This window comes from Hordeum vulgare, chromosome 6H (genome assembly GCF_904849725.1).
Source record: "Hordeum vulgare subsp. vulgare chromosome 6H, MorexV3_pseudomolecules_assembly, whole genome shotgun sequence".
Classification (NCBI taxonomy): Eukaryota; Viridiplantae; Streptophyta; class Magnoliopsida; order Poales; family Poaceae; genus Hordeum; species Hordeum vulgare.
In genome coordinates, this window is record NC_058523.1 from 548,989,524 (window position 1) to 548,997,423 (window position 7,900).

At 46.5% G+C, this 7,900-nt stretch overlaps 1 pseudogene across 1 annotated transcript; it reads right to left on the reverse strand.

The window, feature by feature from the left end:
- Window positions 1–3,527: 3,527 nt before the first annotated feature.
- LOC123403817 lies at window positions 3,528–5,908 on the reverse strand (annotated as a pseudogene). The gene is made up of 5 exons (XR_006611565.1): window positions 5,453–5,908; window positions 4,578–5,012; window positions 4,317–4,496; window positions 3,967–4,140; window positions 3,528–3,880 (listed from the first exon to the last, which is right to left on the reverse strand). The product of XR_006611565.1 is annotated as a cinnamoyl-CoA reductase 1-like (transcript).
- Between the last annotated feature and the right edge of the window lie 1,992 nt (window positions 5,909–7,900).

Genomic DNA, 7,900 nt, shown 5'->3' on the forward strand with positions numbered 1-7,900 from the left:
GGATTGTACAAGTACTTACGTAGATTACTAAAAGTGTTCAAATTGCGTTCTTTCACGAGATACTCCCGCAAAGTGTCCTAAGTAGATGGGTGCAAATGGAGAATTGACCGTTAGTTTTCAACCTAGAGTCAACATCACTTCGACTTCATACTCGGCTTCATGACACGGAGATGAAAGCATCGTCCTTAATGGGTGACCAAAGTAGTTGATGTGTAGGACATGGATATTGGAGACACGATGATGTTCATGCTACACCATGGACATACACGGAGCTTTCTCTTTGTCGGTTTCATTGCAGCTAAACCAATTGAGGTGTAGTTCTAACCCTCTATCGTGTTTCCTCATGATCGCCCATCTCTGTAGGTCATGTTTTATGCTACTTTTGGCACTGATGTGATGATGTTGCACATGTATGTTCTATTAAGTAGTATTAAGAAATTATGACCTTTTGTAATACTGCCATCTGACTTGGTGGTCCCTTCTCTATTGCGGCACACTCTTCAAGTGCAGTTTTGAACTTTTAATGTGATATATTTATATGCAATCATATTTTCCCATTCGTGCTAATATTGTTCACTACAATGAGGACGCACACGGCAAAATAATCAATGGATTTCAACATAAGCGTTTGAACCATAAACCCTGAAAATTTGATTACAATATACTATACACTCTGCCATGGCATAAATTGTAAGGTACTACATTCTGAAAACCAATACACCACTTTTAATCATTCTTGTAACGTTCCGCACATTTTTGTGGCATCAAACATTTTCTATGACACTACAAATCATCCTAGATATTGACATGCCCACTGACGCCCAAAAGCGTCGCCTAAAATCAGGCTAGAACGTTGGCAAAGTGGTCGAGGGCGCTCCCCCATGGGGGTAAAACTTGGTGATAGTGGACCGTCATAGAAAATCATCTTTTGCGATGTTTCCTGTTTCCCATCAGGGTTTCTGTCACTAAATAGAGCAGACTTTGTAGTTTGAGTAACTGCGACTATTATGACGTCATGGCCAAGAGGTATCTGATACATCTCCAAGGTATCCATAGTTTTTTGTTGTTCCATGCTATTATATTATCATCTTAAGATACTTTTTGGGTCATAATACACAAATTTATATTATTTTTGAGCACTAACCTATGAACTCAGTGCCCAGTGACACTTGCTGTTTTCTACGTGTTTATTGTTTTTCAGGTTTTAAGTACCAAACGAAGTCCAATTGCCATGAAACTTTTTGATGATTTTTTCTGGAACAAAAGAAGACCTGAAAGCTTTGGGATGAGACGTGAAGCCACACGAGAAGCCCACAAGGCAACAGGGTGGCCGCACCCCGATTCCTTATCGCCTCCTTGTGTCCCCTATTGCCTCGTTATGTGGCCTATAAATTCCCAAATATTCCAGAAACCCTAAAGATATCGATGAAACACTTTTTACGCCGCTGCAAGTCCCTCTTCCACGACGACCACATCTGGAGCTCCGTTCCGGCACTCTGCCGGAGGGGGATCGACCACGGAGGGCCTCTTCATCAACCTTGGTGCCCTCGTGATGATGTGTGAGTAGTTCACCACAGACCTACGAGTCCGTAGTTAGTATCTAGATGGATATCTCTCTCTTGATCTTTAATACAATGATCATCGCATCTTTGCTTTGATCTATCCGATGTAATTTTTTTGTACGATGTGTTTTTTGGGATCCGATGAATTATGGGTTTATGTTCGGATTATTCATGAAAAGTATTTGAATCTTCTCCGAGTTTTATGATTCTTATTTGCATGATCATTATAGCTTCGTAAATTTGTCTGATCTATTGAATTGCTTTGGCCAAGTAGTTTGATCTTTTCTTCAATGGTAGATGTGCGTTGTAGTGGGTTCAACCTGGCGAACTTCTATATCCGAGTGACAGAAAGGGGACAAGATGCGTCTTTGTGTTGCCGCCACTAAGGATTAAATAATGGGGTTTATTCATATTGATTGAGTTTACTTTGTCTACATCATGTCATTGTTTCCCAAGCATTACCCTGTTTTACTTAATACTCTAGATGCATGCTGGAGAGTGGTCGATGGGTGGAGTAATAGTAGTAGGTGCAGGCAGGAGTCACCCTACTTGCTTATGGACGTGATGCCTATATACACATAATCACTTCCATGAAAATCGCATAACTATTCGTTGTTTTATCAATTGCCAACAATAATATGTTTACCCACCGTATGTTGCTTTCAAGAAAGATGTCACTAGAGAACACTATGCCCACCGGATCTATTCACTCATATATTCAGAATACTTATAATTTCCTCGCTTTTATTATTTGTCTTTTATTTTACTTTGCAAGTCACAACTATTCATAATTATCTATACATCTTATTCGTTTGCAAATAACGAGATCAAGGGGATTGACAACCATCTTGCCCGCGTTGGGTGCAAGTTGTTTGCTCTTATGTGTGAAGTCGTTGAAGATAATTGATGATTGATATTCCTATTGGTTCGATAAACCTTGGTTTCTTAATCAAAGGAAATACTTACTCGTATTGTGCTGCGATAACCCGTTCCTCTTCATGGAAACCCAACGCAGATCACAAGCATCAGTATCCTAGGTAGCTGATGACTGATGGCCTAGCCAACTCCTCCGCACATCTCCGACCGAGAGAATGGTGATCGATAGTCGCGTGTCCTGATATCCGATTGTTAGGATTTACCACGGTCTCATGCCACCCTCTGTATTTCTGTTGGGCTGTCTATATAGCCCCTTGGCCCATTACCTTCTGGCTGTATTTTATACTGGTCTTGGGTTTTCAATGGACCAACCGTGTACTTAGGCCTACCCGTATTTGTACCCCTGACATCTAGGGTTACACCGAGGTTGGTTACATCAAGGGATAAACATGCCGAGGATCACAACGTGTCTTGAAGTATGTGCCAAGTCTTCGAAAGATTTCATCTCATGTACACCGTGGGGCCTCACAAATGTGACCCATTTGGTTGATATTTTGGGGGTTATCGGCCCAGCTCATACTTGGAGTTGATGTGGTAAGCACCCTCTTATTCAGGACACCATTAACGTCCAAAATCCCACATTAAAGATAATAGGAGTGATCTCAGGCATCGACAACAACTGTATGTCAATGATAAATCTGGGAGTTATATATCTCACACGCTATATAATACTCCTTAATTTAATATGAGACGTTTTTCGACACTATCTTATAAACTATAAAAACATCTTGTAAAAGATTGCGGGGTAGTACATCGCTAGCCTTCGCTGCACCTTCATAACCGCAACTAGCCATCACTTTTTGAAAATGGAACATGATATTTCACCAACCATGACCCTTGAATAAATGTCAAATATGGTGGTACAAATCAGACTTACAACAGCAAGACCTATTTTTCTCTATTGATCTATATTACGACCATTCGGCATGATGAGCTATATAAAAAACAATGATCCCAAATACTATACCGTTCTTCCTTTCCTTTTTGGAGAAAATAAAAATTTATTAATAATGGGTTGACGGATATTCATGACACATTAAATAAGAATTTATTAATAATGAGTATTTACATGCCATACTTTGCTTTGTAGATATACACAATTAATTCTACGCTGAAGCTCCCAAGTCCCCATATCTTCTTTTCTTCCAGCAGTTTTGCTCATGTTCTTTTACCAAATGGGCTTGTCCCCTACTCCCTGTTACAAGTAGGCGCGCTTCTGTGCTATGAGAGAAACGGGCAGAGACAGGTGTCCCTTTTTCTGCAAGCACGTCACCGTCTCGTATAAACTTTCATTCAACGGAGTGAACTCCAATCCCAGCTCCCTCAGCCTTCGGTTCGAGAACTTGTACGGCTTCTCCATGGGCTTGCCATCGTCTTCGCACCTGTCAACAAAATCCATGGTGAGCAAGCAAGCAGCATCCATATCCATAGTATAATGACATGAAGATCGTCTTATTGTCTTACGCACTTGGCGGTTACGTGGTACTGCGGGAAGAGGTCGCCGAGGAGCTGGAGGAAGTGGGCGCGGTGCAGCACGGCGCCGATGCAGAGGTAGCGGCCGCGCGCGTCGGGGGTGCTCGTAGACGAGGACGTGTGCACGGGCGACGTCGCGGACGTCGGTGTAGGCGGCGACGGCGTTGGGTAGGTGGTCAGGGGCGGACCTAAAGAGAAAATGACCCGGTGTCCTAGCATATGATCACTCATAAATTTCATCTAAAGATGAGGTGTCACGCATTATATTTTGCATCAAACTTACAAAGAAAACAGTTTGCACCCGGTGTCCTGTGCACCCGGGTAGCACAACGTGGGTACGCCCCTGTAGGTGGGCTTGGCGCCGGTGAGGTAGCGGGCGACGTGGCTGCTGCTGAAGTTGAGCGCCTGCTGCAGCATGGGGCCCATGGTCATGGACGGCACCACCACCGCCAGCTCCAGCCCCCTCTTGGCTGCCTCCTCCGTCGCCGTGATCTCAGCCATCATCTTCGCGCAGCAGTACAGGTTCTGCAGGGCATACGAAGATCGGTAAGTAAGTTCAGTTCACCGGCGAGGAAGATCAGGTGCGATGGAGCAGAGTATTCTTACGCCTGTGTTTTTGCAGAAGTCGTAGTCGCTCCAGCAGGCCTCGTCGAGCACGGCGTCGGGGCTGCGGTTGGGGTCCATGTGCACGGCGCCGTAGGACGACGTGAACACCACGCGCCGCACGCCGGCGTCCGCTGCCGCTCTGATCACGTTCCTGGTTCCCTCGACGGCGACCGGCACGAGGTCCTGCAACCATCACGCATGTAGCAAGTAAGTACACGGCCGTTCATTCCTTGGGAAAAATAGCAAGAAGAAGTGAGCCGAGCAAAGTCAGTGTACTGACGGGGTCGTTGGAGACCGGCGAGGCGACGTGAAAGACGCCGTGGCAGCCGTGGAAGGCGGCGCCGAGGCCATCGTAGTCGAGGACGTCGGCGCGGCACATTGTGAGCCTCTCCTCCGCCCCCTCCAGGGCCAGCAGGTGCGCGTTCTTGCGGTCAGCTGCAGAAACCACTCCACCATTAGAAGAGGCCCAGAATTCAGTGAGATTGATCATGCAGTGGACTGACGCACGGTGTAAGAGCATCTTCAACGGCAACGCAAAAAATTCGCACCCAATAAATTTTTTAACGCGTCACTGTAGCAGTTTTAAAGCGCGAGGACCGGAGCATCTCCAACAGACGCGCGCTAGTACGACGCCCAATCTAGTCCGATCCAGCGGTCCATATGCAGCGGCTCAGAGTTTGCTGCGCGCGCAAGCCGGCGGATCAAACATGCTGCGCGCGATAGCGTTTTTGAACGCGCGCCCAAAAATTTTTAACGCGCGCAGTGTTTTACAGCTTCTGCTGCAGCAGTACGGCGTCTAAAAAACGGATCTTTTAGCGTGCGGAGCAGTTTCTGGACGCATGTTAAAGATGCTAAGTAAACTGTGACTGACTTACCGGGATCTCGGGCGGTTCCTCTGACGCGGTAGCCGCGGAGGAGGAGCTCCTTCACCACCCAGGAGCCGATGAAGCCTCCCGCACCCGTCACGCAGACCAGCTCCCGCTCCCGCTCCGCCTGCCTCTGCTTCATCTCGCCGTTGTCGGTGGCCACGTCAATCGACGGCATGGTGAATCGGTGTTTGATGACCAGGGTGGTGAATCAATATGTGGATGTTGATGCAAGATTGCTAGTGTAGTTGGCTAACTACGTACTATCAATTTGGCTTTGCTTGCTGCTTGCTGCTTGCTGCTGCTGATGAGCTTGTGTGTTGTGTCGGTTAATGTGCTCCACTATTTATACTGAAAATCAGTGGCACCGTTGCACGACAGCACAACAAAACTGCGATGCAATACTAGCTGCACTTGACTGGAGTGCGTGCTCGAGAAGTCGAGACTGCAGCTCGTTTTGTTTATGGGGTGATACAGCGAGCCAGCGACTGAATATTCAGCGGCGCGACCGGTTTGGGGCTGAGCCGACATAGGACTAGGAGCACAGCAGATACCGATTCCGCGAAGCGAATCCTTCCTACTGCCGCGCAAAGGTCCACCACCTCGCGCGTCATCGCTGCATGACAAAAGTATGCTGGTTTCCCCGCGGCGTGCTTCTGCATCTTGGATTTGACTTCCGTCCATGTAGAATCCCAACGTAGAAGCATGCCGGGAACTAGCAATTTTGGCAACCTCCCATTATATATTCACTAGAAAAAATATAGTTGCAGGCCCCAAGAGTGAACCCGAAAGCTAGCTGCCTTGGTTTTCCATCGTTTCATGAGGCTAATGAGCAGACAGTATTGTATAGTACCCCGCTCTCGAGGATCAAAACTCGTTCAATAAAAAAAAGATGGCCAAAGCAGTCAGTCAGGCCGGTAGGCGGCGGCATGTTCCGAAAGTGGTAATTGGTGGAGTTGACTGGTATGACCTGCCTTCCACTTCCAGCAGCCGCCATATGCTCAGCTGGGTAGCCCTAAACGGCATGGACTTGGTTGCCCCATGTTTGAGATTCTTTTCGGAACGTACTGGAAAGCTGCTACCAGCTTCATTTTGGACGTGTCTTGCGGCTTGTAACAGCATCTACGGCTTGACATTACAAATATTATTTTCGAAAAGCCCACAAACGCATCTGGTAAGTGATCTTTCGTATTTTTATTTATCCACCTGTACAATCATTTTTTTTTTCATATATCCGGCCACTTATATGTGATTGGTGGAGAAAAAAGAGAGAAATAGAATTAAGAGAAATCGACTCACCGTGTAAGTAAACTGTGACTTACCGGGATCTCGGGCGGTTCCCCTGACGTGGTAGCCGCGGAGGAGGAGCTCCTTCACCACCCACGAGCCGATGAAGCCTCCGGCCCCCGTCACGCAGACCAGCTCCTGCTCCGGTTGCCTCTGCTTCATCTCGCCGTTGTCGGTGGCCACGTCAATCGACGGCATGGTGACTCGGTGTTTGATGACCACGGTGCTCGATCAATCTGTGGATGTTGATTGCTACAGTAGTTGGCTAAATGGCTAACTACACGGACTCATCAATATGTGGAATACCAATTTGGTTTTGTTTGATGCTTGCTGCTGTGTGTTGTGTTGAAATTTTTGATGGGCCTAAGTCTTATGAGAGAATTTCAGAAAAATTTAAGAAATTATGTAGGTGATGACATGACAAGGGTTAATGAAAAATTTAACCCCACTTTATTAATGAAGAGGCAGTTGAACCCTTTATAAGGATCTCTCTTTTACGTGCTATTGAAACATGAGAAAAGAAAAGGTCCTCGCATACTCCTCCTCTGCGCCTCTGCCTCATGCGCTTTTTTTTTTGCTGCTGTCGCCGGCGACTCTGTCCTGTTCACCTTCTTTTTGCTGCTGCTGTCGCCGGCGACTTCGTCCCGTTCACCGCATACACGGTCGATGGGACATCAGGTCTCTGAAATCCCGGCTCCTCGGATCCTTTATGGGAGAGGGGCGATTAGGTTTTTGGGGAGAGATCACGCGACTGCTTTCCTCCGTCTGTCTGCTTCGTCTACGTCTACGTCGCCTTCGTCATCACCATGTCTTCACCAACCAAAGCCGACCGTCTCACCCGCGAGAAGGCCAAAGCCGAGAAGAATGCTGCATCTGTCACTGCTGTTGCTACGTCCGACTGACCGATCGAAGGATATAACTTAATTATCTTACTCCTACTTACTACTGTCTTAAACGTACTGATGATCTACATAGATACATGTATTATCTGTCTAGTACGCGATGCCATGATTAAATATCAGTACGTTATGAATCTAATCGATTTCATGTTAGTAATTAATTTGTGAATTAATTTATTCAAAAAATTATCTATTTACTTAGAGCATCTTCAACAACCGCGTTAAACTAGCGCCGCGCCGCAAATCCGGCCGTTTTAGCACGCGCGCACGC